This window comes from Mirounga angustirostris, unplaced genomic scaffold (genome assembly GCF_029215605.1).
Source record: "Mirounga angustirostris isolate CCGP_5_RB_7025 unplaced genomic scaffold, mMirAng1.0.hap1 SCAF_1, whole genome shotgun sequence".
Taxonomy (NCBI): Eukaryota; Metazoa; Chordata; class Mammalia; order Carnivora; family Phocidae; genus Mirounga; species Mirounga angustirostris.
The window spans coordinates 36300063-36305859 of NW_026991709.1; the positions used below are offsets into that span (position 1 = coordinate 36300063).

At 35.3% G+C, this 5797-nt stretch overlaps 1 pseudogene; it reads left to right on the forward strand.

Annotated features, from left to right (window-relative positions):
* Positions 1–3124: 3124 nt before the first annotated feature.
* LOC123835095 (U2 spliceosomal RNA) lies at positions 3125–3297 on the forward strand (annotated as a pseudogene).
* The last annotated feature ends 2500 nt before the right edge of the window (positions 3298–5797 follow it).

Genomic DNA, 5797 nt, shown 5'->3' on the forward strand with positions numbered 1-5797 from the left:
AGTACATTTTTTCTATTCTTTTTTAGATTTATCTGAGGTATAACTGATAAATAGAATTGTAATAGTGTACAATGTGATGATTTGATATATGTATACACTGTGAAGGGATTGCCACTTTCAAATTAATTAAAACAGAGGCAATTATCATATGGTTTCACTGATTTGTGGAAAACAAGGAATAGCATGGAGGACATTAGGAGAAGGGAAAAATGAAGGGGGGGAGTCGGAGGGGGAGATGAACCATGAGAGACTATGGACTCTGAGAAACAGAGTTCTAGAGGGGAGGGGGGTGGGGGGATGGGTTAGCCTGGTGATGGGTATTAAAGAGGGCATGTACTGCATGGAGCACTGGGTGTTATACTCAAACAATGAATCATGGAACACTACATCAAAAACTAATGATGTACTGTATGGGGACTAACATAACATAATAAAATTAAATTAAAAAAAATCCATCACCCCACATATTTACCCTTTTGTGTGTGTGTGTGTGAATACTTAAATTCTGTTGTCAGCAAATTTTAATTATACAGATAATATTATCTGTTATAGTCACCAAGTTACGTTTTAGATCCTCAGACCTTATTCACCTTATAATTGAAAGTTTGTATACTTTTACCAACCTCTCCTAATATCTCCTACCACCCAGCCCCTGGAAACCACAAACTACTCTGTTTCTATGAGTACAACTGTTTTTTAGATTCCACATGTAAGTGATACCATGCAGTATTTGTCTTTCTCTGTCTGGCTTTTTTTGCTTAGCATAATGCCCTCCCAGTTCCTCCATGTTGTCTCAAAAGGCAGGATTTCCTTATTTTTGAAGGCTGATTAATATTTCATTGTTATTGATTAACAACCTTCTCAGGAGCTTCCTAAGAGAAATCTGAAGCCCGCCCCCATATGTGGAGGGCAGGGAGAGACCGAAGAAAGAGGCAGGTCACTCCAGATTGATAGATGGCAAGTCTAATAAGCAAGGGAACTTACATATGAGGCTTGTATTAAGCAGCCATAAGATGAGTAGATTTCCACACCCACTCGCTAAATAATAAAGGTTTAGGTAGATGATTTAACTGGGTTCATTCATACATACCAAACAGATGGTCTCAATACTACATCACTATCTTTTTTTTTAAGATTTTATTTATTTATTTTTGAGAGAGAAAGAGAAAGCACAAGCGGGTGAGGGAGGGGCAGAGGGAGAAGCAGACTCTCCACTGAGCAGGGAGCCTGATGTGGGACTCAATCCCAGAACCCTGGGATCATGACCTGAGACAAAGGCAGACACAACCAACTGAGCCATCCAGGTGCCCACTACATCACTATCCTAAGGCAGATTCTGGGAGTAGAGAAGGCAAGCAGAGTGCATATTCCAAAGACAATGGAGGGGGTGAAGAGACTGGTCCAGGTCACATCCTCTCAATGACCTCTGCCAACAACTGGATAGACAGATTAGATAGAGAGATGACAGATAGATAAACAGATAGATAGATAGATACATAGATGATAGGTAGATATAGATAGATGATAGATAGATAGATGATAGATAGATAGATGATAGATAGATAGATAGATAGATAGATAGATAGATGATAGATAGATAGATAGATGATAGTTAGATAAAAATAGATGTAGATACTGTATATTCATGCATATATAGATATAGATACATGCACACTCATCCATTAATGGACATTTAGGTTGTTTCCATATTTTGGCTATTGTGAATAATGCTGCAATGACCATAAAAACACAGATATCTCTTCAAGATAGTGATTTATTTCTTTTGGAAATATACCCAGAAGTGGGATTGCTGGATCATATGATAGCTCTATATTTAATTTTTTATTCCCCTAGTGGCTGTAACAACTTATATTCCCAGCAACAGTATACAAGGGTTCCTTTTTTCCACATTCTCATCAACCCTTGTTATCCTTTTTAAAAAATATTTTTATTGAAGTATAATTGACATCTAACATATTCATTCCAGATATACAACATAATGATTCAATATTCGTATATATTGTGAAATAATTGCTACAATAAGTCTAGTTATAATCCATCATCATACATACTTACAAAATTATTTTTTTCCCTTGTGATAAGGACTTTTAAAATAAACTCTTAGCAACTTTCAAATGTGCAATACAGTGTTATTAATTACAGTCACCATGCTATACTTTACATTCAATTACTTTCTTATTTTATTTTTTTAGGTTTCAAGTTTTTATTTAAATTCTAGTTAGTTAACATATAGTGTAATATTACTTTCAGTAGAATTCAATGATTCATCATTTACATATAACACCCAGTGCTTATCACAAGCACCCTCCTTAATACCCATCACCCATTTAGCCCATCCCCCCACCTATCTCCCCTCCAGCAACCCTCTACAAATCTAAACTACAATGAGATATCACCTCACACCTGTCAGAATGGCTAAAATTAACAACACAGGAAACAACAGATGTTGGCGAGGATGCAGAGAAAGGGGAACCCTCTTAGACTGTTGGGGGGAATGCAAATTGGTGCAGACACTCTGGAAAACAGTATGGAGGTTTCTCAAAAACTTAAAATAGAACTACCCTACAACCCAACAATTGCACTACTAGGTATTTACCCAAAGAATACAAAAATATTGATTTTAAGGGGCACATTCACCCCAATGTTTATAGCAGCATTATCAACAATAACCAAATTATGGAAAAAGCCCAAATGTCCATTGACTGATGAATGGATTAAGAAGAGGTGGTATATATATATATATATATATATATATATAGTGGAATTCAGGCATGACTTACTTATTTTATTACTAGAAGTTTGTACCTTTTGACTCTCTTCACCCATTTCACCCCACCCCTATCTTCCCTCCCCTCTCACAATCACCAATCTGTTCTCTGTATCTATGAGCTTGGGTTTGTTTAGTTTTGTTTTAGGTTCCATATATAAATGGGATCATATGGTATTTTTATTTCTCTGACTTATTTCACTTAGCATAATGCCCTGAAGGTACATCCATGTTATTGCAAATGGCAAGATTTCATTCTTTTTTATGGCTGAGCACTCCATCATATGTCCATGTACATATGGTGTACACATTTTCTTTATCCATTCAGCCATCATCATCGCTTCTCGGCCTTTTGGCTAAGATCAAGTGTAGTATCTGTTCTTATCAGTTTAATATCTGATATGTCCTCTATCCATTCAGCCATCAATGGACACTTGTCCATAACTTGGCTATTATAAATAATGCTTCAATGAACATGGGGGTAAATATATATTTTTGAATAAGTGTTTTCATTTTCTACAGATAAATATCCAGAAGCAGAATTGCTGGATCATATGATAGTTTTATTCTGAAATTTTTGAGCAACTTCCATACTGTTTTCCATAGTGGTTATACCAATCTACATTCCCACCAACAGTGTACAAGAGTTCTCTTTTTCTAATTCCTTGCCAACACTTATTATTCCTTCTTTTTGATTACAGTCATCATAAGGGGTGTTAGGTGATCTCATTACAGTTTTGATTTGCACTTTCCTGATGATTAGTGGTGTTAAGCATCTTTTCCTGTACCTATTGGTCATCTGTATGTCTTCTTTGGAAAAAGGTCTATTCAGATCTTCTGCCCATTTTTTTTTTTTTTTTAAGAGAGGGGAGTGTGGTGGGGGGTGAGGAGCAGAGGGAGTGAAAAAGAGTATCTTAAGCAGGCTCCACACCCAGCATGGAGCCCAATGAGGGGCTCGATCTCATGACCCTGAGATCATGACCTGAGCTGAAATCAAGAGTCAGACACTTAACTGACTGAGCCTCCCAGGTGCTCCTTCTGCTCATTTTTAATCATATTGTGTTACTACTGAGTTGTATGAGTTCTTTATATATTTTGGATATTAACTCCTTATCAAATACATGATTTATAAATACTTTCTCCCATTCAGGAGGTGACCTGAAATGAGGTTTTTTTTTAAATGATTTTCTCTGCTGTGCAGAAGGCTTTTAGTTTATGAAACTATAAATATACTTCCACTTGTTTAATTTTGCTTTTGTTTCCTTTGTTTTTGGAGTCAGATCTAAAAAATCATCACCAAGACCTGTATCAAGGAGCTTATTGCCTAAGTTTTCTTCTAGGAGTTTTATGGTTTAAGGTCTTACATTTAAGTCTTCAATCCATTTTGAGTTAATTTTTGTGTATGGTATGAGGGAATAGTCCAGTTTTATTCTTTTGCATGTGGCTATCTAGTTTTCCCAACACCATTTATTTATGAGACAGTCATTTCCCCTTAGTGTGCTCTTGGCGTTTCTGTCATAAATTAATTTACAATATAGGCATGGGTTTATCTCTGGGGTCTCTATTCTGTTCTATTGATCTATTCTGTTTCTATGCCAACAGCATACTGTTTTGATTATTAGACCTTTGTAATAAGAGTTTGACATCAGGGAGAATGATGCCTCCACACAAGATTTCTTTGGCTACTCAGATTCTTTTGTGGTTCCATTCAAATTTGGGCATTGTTTTGATTTTATGAAAAATGCCATTGGAATTATGATAGGGATTGCACTGAATTTATAGACTGCTTTAGAAAATATAAACCATTTAAGAATATTAATTCTTCCAATCCATGAATATGGAATGTCTTGCCATTTGTGTCTTCTTCAATTTCATCAATATTTTACAGTTTTCAGTGTAAAGATCTTTTATCTCCTTGGTTAAATTTATTCCTGAGTATTTTATTCTTTTTGATCCTATTATAAATTCAATTGTTTAATTAATTTTTCAGAGTTTGTTGTTAGCATGTAGCATGTAGATATGCATCTGATTTTTGCATATGGATTTTGTATCTTGAAACTTTACTCAATTTGTTTATTAGCTCTAACAGTTTTTTTTTAGTGGACTCTTTAGGGTTTTCTATATTTAATACCATGTGATGAGCAAACAGAGACAATCTTACTTCTTTTCTGATTTAATTACTTATATCTTTTTCTTGCCTAATTGTTCTGGCTGGGATTTCCAGTACTATGTTGAATATAATGCCAAAAGCAGGCATCCTGGTCTTTTTCCTGATCTTAGAGGAAAAGCTTAACTTGAACAGGATGTTATTTGTGGGCTTCTCATACATGGCTTTTTTATGTTGAGATACATTTCCTCTTTACTCACATTGTTTAGAGTATTTATCATGAAAGAATGCTGAATTTTGTCAAACATTTTTTTCATATATTGAGATGATCATATATTTTTACCCTTCATTTTGTTAATATGGTGTATTACAATCAGTGATTTGCCGATGTTGAACCATCCTTACATCACCTGAATAAATCCCACATGAATCACAGCATATGATTCCTTCAGTGTGCTCTTAAATTCAGTTTGTTAATATTTTATTGAGGATTTTTGAATCTATGCTCGTCAGGGATACTGATCTGAAATTTTCTTTTCTTGTAGTATCCTTGTTTAGCTTTGGTACAAGTGTAATGCTGGTCTCATAAAATGAGTGTTCTCTCTCTCTTCAACTTTTTAAAACTGTTTAAGAAGGATTGGTATTTCTTTTTGAATGTTTGGTAGAATTCACCAGTGAAGCCATATGGCCCTGAACTTTGTTAATGATTCAAGCTCCTTACTAGTAAGAAATTGGTGTGTTCAGATTTTTTTAATTAATTTATTTATTTGAGAGAGGAGAGGGAGAGAAGCAGAATCCCCACTGACTGCAGAGCCTAATGCAGGGCTAGATTGCAGGACCCTGACATCATGACCTGAGAAAAAATCAAGAGTCAGAGGCTCAACCAACTGAGCCACCCAGGT